The sequence below is a fragment of the Calonectris borealis genome, chromosome Z (assembly GCF_964195595.1).
Source record: "Calonectris borealis chromosome Z, bCalBor7.hap1.2, whole genome shotgun sequence".
NCBI lineage: Eukaryota > Metazoa > Chordata > Aves > Procellariiformes > Procellariidae > Calonectris > Calonectris borealis.
The window spans coordinates 15,008,929-15,027,948 of NC_134352.1; the positions used below are offsets into that span (position 1 = coordinate 15,008,929).

General features: G+C 38.3%; 1 long non-coding RNA gene across 1 annotated transcript in view; it reads left to right on the forward strand.

The window, feature by feature from the left end:
* LOC142076029 (uncharacterized) overlaps nt 1-19,020 on the forward strand; it is a 443,096-nt gene that overhangs the window by 50,090 nt on the left and 373,986 nt on the right. The window contains exon 2 of the long non-coding RNA XR_012671083.1: nt 13,895-13,929. This is a non-coding gene — a long non-coding RNA (uncharacterized LOC142076029). The remainder of the gene's footprint in view (nt 1-13,894; nt 13,930-19,020) is intronic.

Consider the following 19,020-nt stretch of genomic DNA (forward strand, 5'->3'; position numbering starts at 1 on the left):
TGCAGCCTAAGCCTGCGGGTGAGCAGAGCAGGCAGGAGCCCGATAACTGGCAGAGCGCATAGCCCTTCCTGTGTGCCCTTCCCCATAAACTGCCGTGAAAACTGCCACATTGCTCCCTCCTTGTTTGCGCTCCTGTTTGCTGGTGCTCCCTATGGGCCAGTTCTATGCAGCTTCACACAGTTTGAACTGGCCATGGGGGCTGCTGGCACTGCCCAACTTTCACCTGCCTCTCTTGCGAGACCTCTTGGCTGCCAGGTTGTCGCTACACACACACAACCCAAGGGAGCCAGGGACCCAGACACCCTCTCAGACACTCCTTTGGGACCTCACAAGCCTCGCACTCCTCGCAGCACACAACTGCTGCCGCCGCCGCCACTACTAGCATCGGCTTTTTGCAACAATTATGTTTCAGTAATAGAATAATGCAAGAATAATGCTCAAAAAATTTCTGCAATTTCATTTTTAAAAAGGGATAAGAAACCATCTACGCTTACTGCATAATGGGGACATTCAGTAATATATGAAATGACAGGTTGTGGAAAGCCATTTAATGTTCTTATCAACAGAAACAAATCTGATTCACATCCTTGCAGATATCTGAGAAATGTGAAATCCCCAGGTTTTTTAAGAGTCTGTGCGAGCGGGGACAACAAAGACTCTCGTCTTTGGGACGTTTCCAAGACTAACCTATTCAAATGCACTGTTTCTCGCCCATGGCTTTCCTGCTTATACACAGGTTTTGTGCACTGAGACACTAACTTGCTGATCAATTATCTACACAGAAAAAAAATAATTTAATGGCTTTATAAAATGTGATTATTAGGGTTATTGGAGTACCTAAAGTCTATAGAATTGTCGGAACAACAAAATTATCTGGAATTTTCTTTATAATTTCAACTGAAAATATGTCTTCTGATAAAGGTTTCTTACCTTGCTTTTTGGAAATGTTTCAGAATTTCAGTTAATAATATGACAAAACCCAAAAAAGTCTCTTACTTAAAAGAAAACACAGCAAAACAAGACAAACCCAACAAACCAACAAACCAACAAACCAACAAACCAACAAAAACCAAAAAGGAATATTTAAAATCTATTAAGCCAAAAATTTGACACAGCTAATGGAAGAAAGAAACTTTTTTTACTTGGAACTTGGCAATTTCTGTTTAGACAGAAAGTATGACGAAACCATCTTCCAGACCTCAGACCTCTTGGATTTCTCCTAAAGGCTCTGAGTTGCCTACTTCTTCCCAAGGGGTCATTTACATGGGGTAAACACCATGAAAAATGTGGCTTTCTAGCCTGGATGCAAATCCTTGTCTTCAGTGTAGGGGAACTTCACAAGATCCTTAACTACAGCCAGGATAACTTTTTTTGCTGTATTTGCAAAGACCTAGGAAGGTCTATCACCACTGACGTCTCTACTCTACCCTTGTCTCAAGCCCTTCTTTCCTCCTCGCAATTTATTTTTTCTATTTCTATAGGGGGTTTACATTGGCACAGGGTTTCATATAGGAAAGAGAAATCTTTCTGTACTATCGGCATCACCCTTAACTTAGAGCATTCTCCTGGCAGCAGCTTACTATTGCTCTGAACGAAGCAACAAGGAGCCAGATGGACATTCCTCAGCCCTATCACAGTCTCAAGCGTTCTCAGACTCTCCAAATGTGTGCACAAGAGAATAAATCAAAACCAGCACAGAGAGCAAGCAGAAGCATAGGTAACAAATGAGTATGACCACAGATGGCAGATATATGACAGACAATCACTCGTACATCTGTACAGGGGGAAACCCTCGCAAGACCAAGGTGTAAGCACTTCCCAAAAGGTCACCAAACTATTTCAGCCACTGAAATCTCTCCTATTATTGTTGGTAAGTGGAACAGACTTACACTTTTATAAAGACGCCAAAGTAAAAATTGGTCATCTGGACAGTCAGGAAGGAAAGAAATGTTCAGTTATCCTGCAGAATAAAGTAGCACAGGACTATTTCCATGCTGGTCCCATTTTCAGAGATGTTTGTCCTCAGAAAGAAACATACATACTAATATGTCTTCTCAAAAGGTGACTTTTGATAACACAGAATATTTTAACCGGATGACATTTTACGATCCTATGATAACTGGCACCAATCAAAGCCAGAGAAGATTTTTATGATTTATTGTGCTCTGTTTTGTTGGAAACAAAAATAATAGAATAGTAAAATGGAAACATACTGAATTATTTACACAACATTTATCTATTCAGGGTATACACAAATGGTATAATTTTTGAGATTCCAATCAGTTTAGGCAAAACGACAATCAGCCAGGGACAGAAAGCCCAGAAGTTCCAAACTTTTGTACATTTACTGAGCAAGAAAAAAGTAGAAACCTTGATATTTCTTTTGGAAAAAATTGCATTTAGGCTTGTATTTTAAATTTAGGTTACTTCAGCAGCTCAGTATGGGAATAGGTTTTACTAACAAAAAGGTAGGGCCTTTTTTTTGCCTTTTTTTTTTTTTTTTTTTTGTACTGGAGTATAATTAGTTTGTACTTGCCCTCTAGAGCCATGTGGTTTTTTAACCACTTAAAAATTCATTTTGTTACAAGTACAGTATGCTCATAAAATTGCAGGTTTATTACTTTTAACCTCCTCCTAGAAAACAGTTTTCTGCACAGGCAATAAAACCTCTCTAACACAGGTGATACAGATGTTGAGAAAGAACATAAAAATTCACAGGTTATACATGGACACAGCAGCTGTTTTCCCCAGAGTGTCAAGGTTGGGACTAGTGAAATTGCGGTGGCAACAGATTACTGACTGTTACAGGCAAAAAAAAAGGAAGAAAAAAAAAAGAAGAAAAAACCCAGACAGTTCCTTCAGAAGCTTCATTCCTTTCACTGAGCTGACAGAGAGTTCATGAAGGTAAAAAGCTGTCTTACCTAGCATAGGCTATGGTACCAGCATAAAGCACAGCAATGATTGCTGTGACTTAAGGTGCATGACCCATTAGTCAGTGGTTTCTGCTATGATATTCTGCCAAAATTTTAACAAGTTTCTTCAAGTGCTTTCCACCCTGTGCCTCTAATACACATGACATTTTCTAGCTGAAATACACCGCTGGCCACCCATAAAATTTCATATGCTTTCCTTCTTTTTCTTGGCTTCATTTCCCTTTCCACACCCTCAGTATTACCATGTTGATCACTTCCCTGATCTTCAGCCCTCTTAGCTCATCATCCTGCCCCACCATCATGCTGAATAATGCTATAGGAAGGTAGTATCACAAGGGAAAGGAAGGGAGTATCTGGTTGCATTGATCAAATGTAACAAATTATTTTCCTAAAGTTTGTGTGACTTGTTTTCAAAACTGAAAATAAAGTTAAGTATTCATTTTGGTAATGTTAATTTCTAAAATAAATTGTTAGTATATTGTGTAAGTTTTTCCATTTCTGGAAAAAAAATGTTTGACAGATATATTTTGGAATGAATTGATGCTGGTTGGCATGTTTACCAGGTAGATTTTTTTTTTTCCAATTTTTAAGAGTACCATTATTATAATATTCAAAACAGATTAGCATGTCAACCTAAATTTTCACAAGAATATTTGAACAAAAAAATTTCTTTTTAAAGACTTTTTAAAGACTGATTTCTTGAGACATATGAAAGGTAATCTTTCCTTCTCCCTCCTCCCCTCCCATATGAAAAGAAAATAAATCCAGGTTCTTTTATTCATGAATTAGAAACCTGGTTCTGTTAATGCACTTTCTGATAAGTACACCAAAATTTGTACCCATCCCCTCTGCAAGTACTTATTCCTGCTGTAAATCCATGAGATTTTTCAAGTCCAGAAAAGTCAATGGATAGTATGGCAAACACAGACACCTCACTGGCATTTCATGTACCTAGAAATTTTTCAAGGAGAAATTCAACTTACTGTACACTGGTTTCAAATAATTGTATTCAGAACAATTAGATTTGTAGTAATAATAATGACAATGTTATTGAGGTTTGCTGCACAATCCAAGTCACCATTTTGTAGGTTAATTTACTCAGAGGCATAAAAACTTTCTTTGTACAGATAATGCCTCATTCAAATTTTCAGATTGCATAGGTCTCCAGAGCTCCAAAGAAGACAAAGATTTTGTATGCTACCAGTGAAGAATTACTGAAAATCCATTTTTTCCTTTGTTATTTAATAAGGTAAAAAAATGCACTGTTTCGTGGATATGGTTGAAAAATCCATGAAGTTAATAAAATTTTACTTCAAACTCCTGCTTAGTTTTACTGGTACTAGCACATTGATATTACTATGCTAGTACACAGACGAACCCAACATGGAAAGAAACTAACTGAATCAAAATAATCAAAAGAATCACACATTCCAGTTACTGTCACACAATTTATAACTTATTGAAATTGTACAGAACAAAAGAAAGAATAAATCCAGGCATTGTAGTGATCTGTGGGAGCTGTAACAGTATTCAGGACAACTGCTCAGTCCACGCTATCTGCTTGCTTGACAGAAGGGCAGGAGAGATAGTGGTGTGCTCACTGACCATGTGGACTTTGCCCACTAAGGAATCCGGGGCAGTTTTGCAGCAATTTGTGCTCTCGCTGGTGGCAAGCACTTTCAGTGCAGTCTGCTATTATGTCAAAGCAACAGCACAGTTTTAGATGTCTGACCCAGTCATGCATTTTGATCGACACTTAAGTCAAAAGACACAGTCATCCAAGCAGGAAGAATTTGCAGAAAGCAGTTACACAGACAGTAACTTATGTACAGATGATCTTTTTTTACTGGATGTTCCTCCAGAATCTTACCTAATAACAAGCATGTTTCATGTCCAGTTTGCATTATAAAAGGCTAAGACGTACATCTGCAAGTATGCAATTGCTTTTATGATTGCAACACTCTGTAGACATGCTCTATCAAATCTTGTTTCTTGAGTGCTTCCTTTTTGTCTCAAGTGGGTTTTGTGGCTTATGTCAAACTTTGTATTGCTATAGGGAAACTGATTCTGAGTTAAATCCTAATGTGACACATCTACTTTAAACTACACTTTTGAAAGAGTATTAGTTTTCAAAATGTGATTACTGTACCTTAGAAGGTACTCTACGGAATATGTGATTTCAGTATCTGTCTTGTTCTGTATTTAGCTGAAAGAGATAATGTAAGAAATGTCAGTAGAATTCCGGTATTTCTGGTATTAAAAAAAATGTGATCATGCTGGTCTGAGTGGATGTCCAATATTCGGAATTATTTTCTTTTGGATCAGTCATCTACACGAAAAGTCTGCTTCCAAAAGCAAACTACCACCTTTGTTTCCCTACTTGAAATCCCCATGGCTGTCCACCCTGTGCAAGCTATTTTGCATGATTGGTTCTTCATAACAGCTTCTCCAGTTTTTCCGCTTCTAATCAAGCTGCAACTGAGTCGGTTTCCTTCGCAATCCTTGAGAAAATCCTCCACAGCACACAGTTTAGAAGTAACATTTCAAATAGTCTTGTTGATAAACGGAGACTGATTTTCTTAATTAAAGAGTCTGATAGCTCTTTTGCTGGCCTTCCATTAGATTCAGGAGTGATTAGTATCTGCAAGTATTTTTTTTTTTTTGTTGGACAGCCCAAGCTGCTACAGAACCCATTTTACTTTCAGCCTAAACCTTTCTGCAATCTAATGTGGGCTGGTATTTTGAGCCAGCATAGCTTACATGATGGTAAGCAATCAAAATTGAGATTAATTTACAAGCTTTCTTTTATAAAGATTGCCAGAAAAACTATTAAAGTGTTGGTAAGAATAATCAAAAGACAATGGAGGATTTTGATACAGAAGTTTATGGAGGAGTTTTCAGGCAAAGAAATATGGGAAGTTTTTTGCACTTGTAATACTCATTCACACACACTGCTAAACTATAAATCATTTGAGCCTTTTCAATGCAGGAAAAGTACTTTGTGTAATAACAGGCAACAGTGCTTACTTTATTGTAGTTATTTCATTGGCAAAAAAATATGCAAACATTTGGACAAGCTTTGAGAGATGTAGCTAGAGAAGTTACTAAGGCTCCTGTTAACTGGTCAGTGCAGTGAGCAGGTTAATAATTAATCCTCTTGTATCCAGGCTAAGCAAAAACCTTCAGCAATTTGTGCTAAGAATGTGAGAAATCCCAGAAATTTTTTATAATTAAACACATTTATGCAGTTTCATGGAGAGGGTCCTTATGGACAACTCTGAAAAGACAATGTGTCCTCCGGTAAAAAGATATTAATAAAAGAAGTGTGGATGAATGTTTGTCAACAGCTATTGTTGCAGAGATTGTAATAAACGTATGTGTTCAACATCTCTACAAAAGTATCTTAGTTAGAAAAAATGTTTTAATATGACACATGATTTTGACCACTGTTTGTCGCAAGGATTTTTTTGTTTATACTTTATAGACATGTTCTTGAATTTCTACTTATGTTCATATTCTTGTTTGTACCACCAACACAAGTTTCAGTTGTGGAACTTTGAAAAAAATTAAAAGGTCAGATAAGAAATTACTATAAATATTCAAATAACAAAGTTCTCAGGATGAGTTAGAAAAGACAAAAAAAGTAGTTTTAAACAGTGACATTGTCTTATTTGTATTTGAGATTCTGTTTTGACTCTTGAAATTACACAAAACTCTCTGATCTCACCTATGTGATCTAATACTATGGAATGTCATTTAGCATATTTAATTCCTATTTAAATCAACATAATTCTGAGCCCTGAATAAATATGTGAGTTGTCCAGGATTTTGAAAGATCAAATTTTGCCAGAAAAAACGGCTTCCCAGAGGACTGTAATTTACCCAGCTAAATATAACCTTACATATCTATATACCTAAATACATATATGTACTTAAATACATATACAACTATAGAAAGGCATTTGGAGTTAATGAAATGCTAGAGGTGCTTGGCAAAAAGACAGTTTTTCAGCAAGACACTGCTCACAAACCTGAACTATTTAACAAAGACTTGTCTGGAAAAGAGGCAAAACCAGGACTTGTTTTGTCTGCTTTGGCACCATTTGGGATGAAAGATCATTTTTATACAAAATGAAAAGGAATTTGAAGCTGGGGTTCTTCCTCTGCTGGCTGGCACCACAGCCAGCAGGACGTGGAATGACTGAAAAATAGCCTTTGTTCCCATGTGAGATCGAAGAGTCCCTGACAGAACGAGAAAATATGGAATTGTCATTCTCAGTGTAGACAGGTAAGATTTCCCATTCCTTACTGACAGAGTAATTGAGTAATGTCTCCGCTTCCTTCATCAGAGGTAATGAATGTTTGTTTACAGCTAACCAGAATGTAGTATTTTCTCTTTCAACTATATATTCCAAATTCTTCTACAGTGCATCGTCACTTGATTAGCACAAGTAGCACCACAGCATTTGTGAATTCAACTCTCATTTCAAAGGCTGTGTTTAAAACAGTGATTTATTTTCTTCCCTTACTGTTTTCTTTAAACAGGGAATTACATTTGTCAGATTTACAACATTTGTCTCTGTGTTTAGTCTGTGATGCAAAGAGTCAAAGGTCTTCTTGGAGGGTGGAGACGATGCATTTTGATTTGTAACCCTAGTAGTAACAAACTACACAGATACAGATAACATTTGAGCCACATCTTAAGGAAAATGCCCCTTCTATTTTGTGACATGTAACTCACTGATTTTCACAATTTAAAATTGTTGTTGGTCTTCCCTTCATGATGTGTTTTCATAGGAGAAACAGTACTATAGATTTGAAAAATAAAGGAAGGTTTCATATACTATTATATAAAGTTATCAGAAACATGGGACACATTCAACTTCCTACAACCATGAAATCCTCCTTAAAACATACTCATTAAAGATTGTATTAGCTACTATTTATGAATCCACTTAATATTTGTAGGAGCTCAAAACACATTTGGTGATAATGATTTTTTGCCTAGAAGATACTTTATCTTATCCAAGACTGGGAGCATTTAGTACAAGGGGGAAAAAGTATACTATACAGTCCTTTAAGAATTTAGAGACTCACTTTAACCTTTAAAATTTTTATTATTTATGCATTAGTGCATCTTTCTAAAGGTTATAAACATGATAGATTCATACACATTACCAAGGGACTGTCCCAGTATGATGCTTTTTACTTCCTTTCTATCGACCATGCAGTTTATATGAATTTAATTATATATTTCAAATAGCCTATTTTTTTTGCATTACAATAAGAAGTTCTGAAATCAATTTCTGGTTTTCCATTTTCTGCTTTTTGCATTTATAATAAGGAAGAGAAATTACTGAATATGGAAAAAGCCATAAGATCGTTAATGAAAAGCCTCTGCACCTTCTTTTTCAACCTTAGTATAATTAATGCTTTTCACATGTTGAAATATATCTGTGTTCTTACTTCACAGGAATTCTTCTTGAGAGTTACACCAGGATTAAAGTAAACAGTAGCTGATAGACTAGAAGATAAAACAACCGCTGCAGCATATATAAATTTTATGATGCAGTTTGCTGTTGCATTGTGCATGACTCTACTGTGTCTTTACTTTGCAACTCATTTATTGTGATACAAAATTTAATAGTTTGGTCACTGATTAGTATAGATAGGTAAAGGCATCTCAGAATACATTGAACCTTGGAACTGCAGGTTGCTTTTGAGGTATAGGTGAATTTCCAGGTAGCTTTTTTCACTTGTGTGCTTTGATGAAGTACCATGAAACTGATTTCTTCTACCTTCAATTTCAAGATATAAAAAAGATTCTGGGAGACAAATGGTAGGAGGATTCTTTCTTCCTATGGGAAAGCAGCCTGTGTCAATAACAGCAGGGAGAGTGAGACACATCAATCTGTTCCAAAGACATCCATAGAAAATTCCTGCTTTTGTTTAGCCCACCGGATTTCCCCCATTTTGTCTTAGACTTTCTATGGGATTGTTCATTTGTTTGTTAAAGAACTACAACCTTTACAGCTCCACTGTCCTAAAGGTCATATAGATGATGATAGTTTTCTATGAAGAAAATACTAATTTGGATTCATGTGTTACTGCAGTTGCTGATTATCCTGTTGTAATTCCCTGATATTGTGTTTAACACTCTCATAATCCCTCCAAGAAGGACTCTTAGGTCAGATAAAGAAGCAGAGCTGGCCTGAGTAGTTTGTTTCTTAACGTTGCCATATTCCTTGGAAAAAGTGCAAAGTCAGATTATTCACAGTTTCTAAAAGCCATGGACTGCCATGGGAAGCCTAAGGAAAAAGTCATTGTTGAAACTTTAAACACTTGAAGGGCTACGCGCTTAATAAAACAAGTACAATTCTTTAGAGTTTCTAGGATAATATAGGGGCCAATGTTGAGTAGCTCTGAATTGATTGAATACCTCTGCTATTAAACTCAGAAGAAGATTAAACTACTTAGTACCTTATAGAACTTGGGAAGGAGAATGAACAAGAGCTAAATATCTGCGTTTTTCCTGAGGCATTCTGGCAAAGGCATTCCTTTGAGAATGTCTTCTGCTATCCTGCTGTAAATTCAAACATTCCACCAAAAGCAATAGACTTATTCTGAGTCTATATTGGTACTTTACCATGTCTAAGTAATTCCTCCCAACCCATCTTTCCATATATTCATATCCTTCTATGCTTCTATAAGGCAAGAGTCAGATATTTGAGGATTGTTCATCCACCTACACTGCTAGCCACTTTTTCTTCACATTGTTGAATTTTGGCACTGATAAACAAAAGAATACCCACTGATCCATTCACAAACTCTGTTAGCAGGACATGAATTTTTTAGCTTTGGCCAGGACTCCTGGATTAATACCAGTATCATTTAGAATGACAGCCATAGCCTTCATTGCTATATTGCTCCATTTCCTGACTCAAAGCATAGTGTGTGGTAACTATCAAAGATTTCTTTTGAACTCTTGCACAAATACACATCTGATGAGCACAGCTATAAGGAACTGTCAGCAGATGATTCATTTATTTTCTGTGTTTTTCCTGACATATAGTCAGACTCATCCAGAGCACAATGGGGAGGACTATAACAGAAGTTCTGGTCTCCTAAATCCAGTTGTCAGCTATCATGGCCAGAAGCTAAATTGTATTCAAAGTCCAAAACTAACAAGTAATTTCTCTCCCTTAACCCTCCCTTCTTTCAGGAATCCTTCCTTACTCATGCTCCACTCTTAGATGGTATAGATAAGGCGTTTGGGGGTTTTGTACACTAATGATTCTTTGTGTGGAGTAACCATCACCCCCAAGTCCTGATGGTAGTACAATAGCAACACTAATACCACATCTAATATGTTTTGTTGATGAAGACATAAATCTTGGGAAATTGAAGATGAAGCTTTAGGTTTTAAGCAACTTGTTAATCAAAATATTTCCAGAGAGCTAGTAATGCCATTGGTAAGTCTATCTTATGGTCATTAATATTATTTAGCTACAGATGCCTTTTTATTTGACCGTCTTTGTGAATGTTGGCTGTTTCTGCAGATGAGGAAATTACTTGTTCGCCCAGTTTGGGGTCCTGATGGTCTTTGCCTGCAACTTCAGTAGAAAATTAAGGAGGGAATCTAGTCCACTGTGTAAACAGTCTCCCCTCATCAGCCCACTACATTGCTGATCCAAAGTGGGGCAGGAGAGCATATGAATATAAAGAAGTGAGTACTCTTTTGGTTCTTTTTCTATGTTAGAGTATCAACTTCTTGCTTGTTACCAGTCCATGCACTTCAGTTCATCTGTTTTGTTGCTCTGATCTGGAAATATTATGTTTGTATCCTGAAGTCAGATGTGTGGAAGAACTTACTATTATTGTCAAAGCTTACTGATTTCTGAAGGGCTTCCTTCTGATCTTTCTTTTGTCCTCAAAAGACTTCCCTGACCCTTTAGTCTGTCCTTGTTGCAGTTATTTGATAACTTCAAATTATTTGAGAACTAATTCAGATCAAAGTTCAGGGATGTTAGAAAGAAAAAGAAGCCCACCATGTTTGTGTTAGAGGTAAAGTTTCTCTTTAAAGCTTTTAACTAGTGAGCACTCTTCCCAAACAGCATTGTGTCTTTAGGAAATACATTCTCCTTCTCCTTTAACACTTGTGGTTTCTTTGCACATTCTCAGCCACAGCCCTAGCTAATAAGTTCTTATTTCCGAGATGCTCACTGAAGAACTCAGCATTTTTTTATCCCATAAAAAATGTATAAGCCAAGTTCTTCCTTACCAAAGGAAGAGAAAGCAGAGATGTATCTATCAGTATCAGTAACATTCCTGAGCCCTTGAATATCTATATATTTTACTAAGCTAAAATACACAGATTTATAGAAAAAAAACTTATGCAAATAATTCTTTAGCACTACAAACCATTTTGGCAGGGAAAATCTTTTAGAAAACAACTAGCCACTTTTGCTGAAGTGGAAACTGAGGAAAAATCTGTTTCTAAGCAAAGTGAGACTTCCTGGGACAATCTCAATGGTTTTCATTGAAAATAGCTAAGTTTTCAGAATCTGACTCTGTAAGTGTGAAATCCTTTAATTACCAGAAAGTAAGCAGTAGGTAACTTAGATTGTCTAAGCTGCAATGCGATATACAGACATGCTAAGGCAGTTTAAGCTGTCATGATTTATTAAAGCACCTGAGGTGGCTGGATTCAACTCAAGTAACTTTGAGGACATGCAGAATTAGATGGTATCTCATTTAGGCTTGCCCACACTAAAAAGTCAGTGCATTTACTTCTGAATCCTTTCTTGCTCTGTTCTCTCTGCACTAACAGTAAAAATGAACTGTACTTAATTTATCCTGCCTTAAACAAAACCGTAGGGCATGCAATGTATCAGCAGGAATATTCACTCAGAGTAGCCACAGTAGACTCCAGGAGACTCCTGGAGTGCATTGAGGATAACTTCTTAAGCCAGGTAATAAACTGCCCTACCAGAGAGGATGCATTACTGGACCTGTTGGTTATCAACCCAAGTGAGCTAATCAGTGGTGTCAAGATTGGAGGCAGCCTGGGCTGCAGTGATCATGCACTGGTGGACTTTGCAGTCCTGACGGATATGGGTCAGGTGAAGAGTAAAGTCAGGACCCTGAAATTTAGGAAAGTAGACTTCCAGCTGTTCAAGGAGTTAGTCAATGGGACCCCCTGGGAAGCTGCCCTCAGGGACAAGGGAGCAGAACAGAGCTGGCAGATCTTTAAGGACACTTCCCATAGAGTGCAAAAGCTCTCGATTCCCAGGTGTAAGAAATCAGGAAACGACGTCAAGAGACCGGCATGGATGAGTCGAGACCTGCTGGTCAAACTAAAGGGCAAGAAGGAAATGCACAGGCAGTAGAAGCAGGGACAGGTATCCTGTGAATAGTATAGGGATGCTGCCCAGTTGTGTAGGGATGGGGTCAGGAAGGCCAAGGCACGGCTGGAGCTGAACTCGGCAAGGGACACAAAGACTAATAAGAAGGACTTCTATAGGTATGTCACCCAGAAAAGGAAGGTCAAAAAAAGTGTACCCCCCATGATGAACATGACTGGCCAACTGGTAATAACAGATGAGGAGAAGGCTGAGGTACTCAACAACTATTTTGCCCCAGTCTTCACTGGCAACCTCTCTTCCCACACCTCTCAAGAGACTAGACCTTAAGGTAGGGACTGGGGGAACAAAGTCCTTCCCACTGCAAGAGAAGATCAGGTTCGAGACCACCTAAGAAATCTGAACATACATAAGTCTATGGGATGACGAGAGTCCTGAGGGATATGGCTGATGTAGTTGCCAGGCCACTCTCCATGATATTTGAAAAGTCATGGCAGTCAGGTGAAGTCCCCAGTGACTGAAAAAAGGGAAACATTGCACCCATTTTTAAAAAGGGTAGAAAAGAGGACTCTGGGAACTACCCAGGTAGTCAGCTTCAACTCTGTGCCTGGGAAGATCATGGAACAAATCCTCTTGGAAGCTATGCTAAGGCACATGGAAGACAGGGAGGTGATTTGAGACAGCCAGCATGGCTTCACCAAGGGCAAGTCTTGCCTGACCAACCTAGTGGCCTTCTATGATGGAGTGACTACATCAGTGGACAAGGGAAGAGCTATGGATGTCACCTATCTGGACTTCTGTAAGGCCTTTGATACTGTCCCCCACAGCATCCTTCTTTCTAAATTGGAGAGTTATGGATTTGATAGATGGACTCTCTGGCAGATGAGGAATTGGCTTGATGGTTGCATTCAGAGACTAGTGATCAACAGCTCAATGTCCAGATGGAGATCGGTGACAAGTGGTGTCCCGCAGGGGTCTGTACTGGGACCAGTACTGTTTAATATCTTCATTAAACGTGTCTTCCCACGACATAGTGGGATCGAATGCACCCTCAGCAAGTTTGCAGATGACACCAAGCCGCGTGGTGCAGCTGACATGTCTGAGAGATGGGATGTCAGTCAGAGGGACCTGGACAAGTTCGAGAAGTGGGCCCGTGTGAACCTCATGAGGTTCAACAGGCCAAGTGCAAGGTCCTACACCTCGGTCGGGGCAACCCCCGGTATCAATACAGGCTGAGGGATGAAGGAATTGAGAGCAGCCCTGCAGAGAAGGACTTAGGCGTACTGGTGGATGAAAAGCTGGACACGAGCTGGCAATGTGCGCTTGCAGCCCAGAAGGCCAGCCGTATCCTGGGCTGCATTAAAAGAAGCATGGCCAGCAGGTTGAGGGAGGTGATTCTGCCCTCTACTCTGCTCTGGTAAGACCCCACCTGGAGTCCTGCATCCAGCTCTGGAGTCCTTAATACGAGAAAACTATAGACTTGTTGGAGCGGGTCCAGAGGAGGGCCACAAAAATGATCAGGGGGATGGAATGCGTCTCCTATGAAGAAAGGCAGAGAGAGTTGGGGTTGTTCAGCCTGGAGGACAGAAGGCTCTGGAGAGACTTTATTGCAGCCTTCCAATACTTAAAGGGGGGTTATAAGAAAGATGGGAACAGACATTTTAGTAGGGCCTATAGAGATAGAACAAGGGGTAATGGTTTTAAACTAAAAGAGGGTAGATTCAGGCTAGATATAAGGAAGAAATTATTTACGGTGAGGGTGGTGAAACACTGGAACAAGTTGCCCAGAGAGATGGTAGATGTCCCATCCCTGGAAACATTCAAGGTCAGGTTGGACGGGGCTCTGAGCAACCTGGCCTAGTTGAAGATGTCCCTGCTCATTGCAGGGGGGCTGGACTAGATGACTTTTAAAGGTCCCTTCCAACACAAACTATTCTATGATTCTATGACTCTATGATCAGACTCGGCCCACTCCCAGTGCCCCATCATGCTTTAAGCACCAGACGCATAATAAGAACTTTCAAACATGGTATCAGGGAAACCAAATGGGGAAGATGTAACCTTAAAACCACCTCCCTCACCTTTATGAAAGAGCAATAAATGAAACAACTAAATTGTAATTTGCAGTGGGGTAGAAAAGCAAAGAGGTGGAATCTATGAAGGTAAGCAGTTTTCTGCAAAGAAAAAGATCCTTAAACACAAGACATATAAAGCTCAGTGCTACACTTCAACTGTTAGACCTAATCAAAATAGATAAACATGCACGAGTCTGAAAGGCAATGAAGTGGTATGACCATCTTCTATTACACAGGAAGCTTCAATCAATCATATCTAAGGTGACACTTTCATTTTCAATTAAGGAAAAAAATGTTTCAAAAGACACTTCTGTTGGTTTTTGCTTTTGATTTTTTTACAGTTCATCTACAGTCTTTATAGTTAATGCAGACATTTTCCTCCAGAAACCCCAGGAATTCCCAATTAAATTCTTCTGGGAATTCTGGAATCCACAAGAAGAAACACAGACATAAAACTAAATCTTGAACCTGGAATAATTTCAACTCGACTTCAATGTCGCCACATATTTTTGGGATATGGCCAGGCATTTGCTCCAGTACTTGAGTAAAGGCAGCTGCCTATCTGCAGAAAACACCAGCTTGTAGGCAGGACTCACCTTGCAGGCAAGTTCTGCGCTGAATAAAAACAAGCTACATTTCAAGGAAAATATCCCCCCTGCTCCCACGAGGCTGCCACTCTGGGACATACCTTCTGCCACTGCAGACCATGTCATAATGACAGGTTCTTCCCTGAGCTGGTTAACCCCAGTTCAAAAATAGGCAGGCCCCTGTATGATATATATTACATTACATTACATTACATTACATTACATTACATTACATTATATTATATTATATTATAAATATTATATTATATATACAGGAATACACAAGTATACAGGAATCTAGAAACACGTCAAGGCGGGGAAGAAAAGCATCACAGAGTAGGAGTTGACAGGGAGATGGGTTGCATCTCTTTATCCATTGAGAACTGCAGAGTTACCATGGTGCCACCTTCAGGGAGATAACATACAGTTTTCTTGACTTATTTTTGTCAGTGAGAGATATGGCAGCATGGCACTAGGCTTTTTGTTTTCTTTCCCCACAGTATTCTGCTTACAATAAAACTGTCATCAGAATTTGCAAAGCAACCCAGAGCAGCAGTTTAAACTTTATTCCCAGCTAGCCTATTTATACTGCAAAGCTGAGTCTGCCTGTATTTATAACTCACACAACAGCAAATATAAATGAATACAAAATATAACCATTATTATACTTTGACCCCATGTTTTTATAAATACTTGAATCCAGTCTTAGATATTTATACAGGAAGCAAAAAGGCAGTAAACATCCTCAATTTAAATAAAATACCAACAACAACATAAATTATAATTTTTGAAATAAGATTACTTGAGCTTAAGGCCTCCATGAAGCAATAAAATTAGTGTTTTACATTGGGCTGAATCTTTTCTAATATCTTAAAAATAAAGGGGAAAAAGTAACAATAAAAAAGCTGTGTTTCTCTGCTGACAGAGGGCTCTTTTCCCATCTTTTTCTGCCAAACTGCTACAAAATGATACCTCTTTGGTATGCAATGAAGTATTCTAGAATATATTGAATATAGAGAGACTATATAAATTTTATAACATCTAGATGCTATGTTGTCTCTTCTGCTGTTTACTTTTTTTTTAAATAAAGATGGAAAGAACATTAATCCTATTGGAACAAGGCACAAAGGTTCCAACCTTGAACCAAGATCTCAGTATCACTTAACATTAGTCTGTCAGTAGATTTATACCAAGAATTAATTTCTTTTGGAAAAAAAATATTACCACTGCCATGAGAATTTACAAATAGTTTTGAGCCAATCTGTGTCAAACACACATAGCAAATGAGAATGAGATGAAAGTCAGTAGGTTTCTGAGACTAGTCATATGCAGAACTCAATACTGCTAGAGGTATTCAGTTTTCCTGTATAAACTTGTTAGTAAGAAAGAAGTGCTAGGTGCTGTAGTTTTTCTTCCATGGTGAAAGACGACTCTCAACATAAGGAATTTCCTGATTTTTTTGAGGGGAGAATTCGTCTGCAGGTGAGATTAGAAAGCTGAGCAACATTGAAATGCAGGTTTTTCAGTTTACAAGAATGGACCCTGGAAGCAATAACACTTACAGTATCCTTCCAGGAATCCAGAAACATATTTAATTAATTCAAAAGTGATAGAACCAGAGCTATTTTCTGAATTCTTGTTTTGTCAAAAATAAAAACAAAATTAAAAAAAAAAAAAAGAGAGAAGGACTGAATCCTCAGCCATTTTGTCAGTCTGGAAGGCCTAAATTCCTGCAAAGAGTGAGCCAAATGCCTGTTTATCAGGGCTCACTGACTGACTCCTTGCCCTGGCACTACCACCAAACTGCCATCTGGCTCTAGTCAGGCTGTCTTACCTCAGCCTGTGCAAAAAAACCTGGGTTTTGCTTCTAGGCACTGAGCCTTCCCAGGTGGGGATTACCCTATACAAAGAGTTAGTGTAAGGGTTCAACTCCATCTGGGGTGGAGCTGTAGATCATTCTGTAATGCAATGTGTACCATTACTAATAACAGAGAAAATTTTTCCAGACAGCTAATTCTCTGTCAGTGAAAGATGCAGAAGTGTGCTTCTGGGGGAAAAGGGCAGGTATCCACAGACTGCAAGGGCCTGTGAGCAGCAGCCTGTCTTGATATTTTATAAGCTTCTCTGTTACAGTTACAGGACTGTTCTCAGTAGCTTAATGAGAAGATTTCTGCTTGTTAAAGCAAGCTATCACTATTGGTAATTTTGCAATTATTCAAGCACCATATATCTTGAAACAACAGATGTCACTGGGTTCATTATAATGGGAAATATACTTCCAGTCTATTAAGTTTCATGCTACTGAAAGGATATTTCAGTGCAGTCATATCAAACATACTGAGTCTGCTCCACAAAACCACCTGTCAGCATTTTTTAGTTATATATAGTACTTAGATTTTAATTCAAACGCAGCTCCCATTTTACCATCTCCATTTCCATCCATGTCTCCTAGGTGTCACATAATGCTGTGGTTCAGTACTTTTCAGTTTGGTCAGCAGGGCTATTAATGCAAAAAAACCCAGGAGAATTAATTTTGAATGAGTAACAGTTTAGTTCCATGCTTGCCTCTCCTGAATTAAAACACTCTACGCAACTAACACACATAATTTCTGAAACCATTCCTTGTTGGCACTTGTGTTTTCAGTCAAAAGACTTTTTTTGGGAACATATGCGATCACCAACCTATTCAGTGCCCATCTTCTCATTGAAACAGCCTGGTTTCAATGTCCAACCTAGACAGGCTTTTGTTAAGAATAAGAAAAAAAAACAAATACAACATTTTTGTACAGGGGAAAACTGAATAAAACCATTACTGTTATACAAGCCTGGGAAAAAAAGAATGTAAAACATTCCCTATCATTATATGGTTTAACTTCAAAGAATCTCATTTATTCCCTAGAGTTACCAGGTAAAGCTTCTTCCAAAAATGTTTCACAGAGATCTCCAGAGTTGGATTTTTGTCTTCTGTATCAGGCCTTCCGCAAAGTGATATGGTGAGAAATATCACATTGTTCTTCTGAGGGTTCTTCACAGGGTTTCTTCAGAATGTAAATTAACTCCTGGGTCTTCTTGTGTTGCTGTATTGGGCTTGGGTTTGGGTTTTTTTGACCTAGTAACCAGCTGCAGAAAGTCTAAGTATACAGGAAACTCAGTACAAAATGGTTTTGTATCATATAACTTCAGAATCATCAATATATAGACCAATAAATGGGAATAATGAGAGGCATCCATTAATAGACTGAAATCTGATGTGTTGTCAAAACAAGTATCTTTGGCAATGGCAGGATATTTGGACATGGCTTGTTGGAAGTGGGAAATTAGAGATAGCCACTGAATCAGCTGCGTCAGGCACATCTGGGACCTCAAGCATTATGGAGTGATTTGCCGGAGGAGACATTTGTCATAGCTTAACTTGGTTCGAATGGGGCTTGGGCCTTCAAATGTTTTACTTACATCTGAACAGGTCCTATCATGAGCAGATGAAGCTCTTATGAATGTCTATTTAAGAGACAAAGTCTGATGGACGCACTCAGCTCTGGGAGCTTTTTAAAAACTTTAAAATTACTAGAAGTGCCTTCTAGGATATAAAAAAAATGTACCAAAGATGTCTATTTATTTTCATTACCTGTGTGAACTACAAACACAACAATCGAGGGATCTTATCTTACAAAACTCTTTAATAGGTGTTTGCTTACTGTTGCCTTTGTGCATACTTTTAAAAGCCTTTGATTAAAATTACTTCTATGTATGTTTTTGCAATTTACAATGAAAGCCTGCCTCTGACAAGTACTGACTGTGAGAAACTCAGGTATCACTTATTAACTTTTCCCCTCAGATGGAGGTGTGTATTGAATGTGCTGTAGTGCTTCTACAATTATTCCTATAGTGAAAAGAAAAAAACCAACAGCAAAACAAAGAAATGAAAATAGTGAATATTAATCATATCATACATTACAGCAGATCAATCCTACCTCCCACCCTCTGAGATGATTTTAGAGTTGTGTGCTTATGTTTTTTCATAGGTCATTTCATAGTAAGCAAACAGATTTGCTTTAGTTCCTTC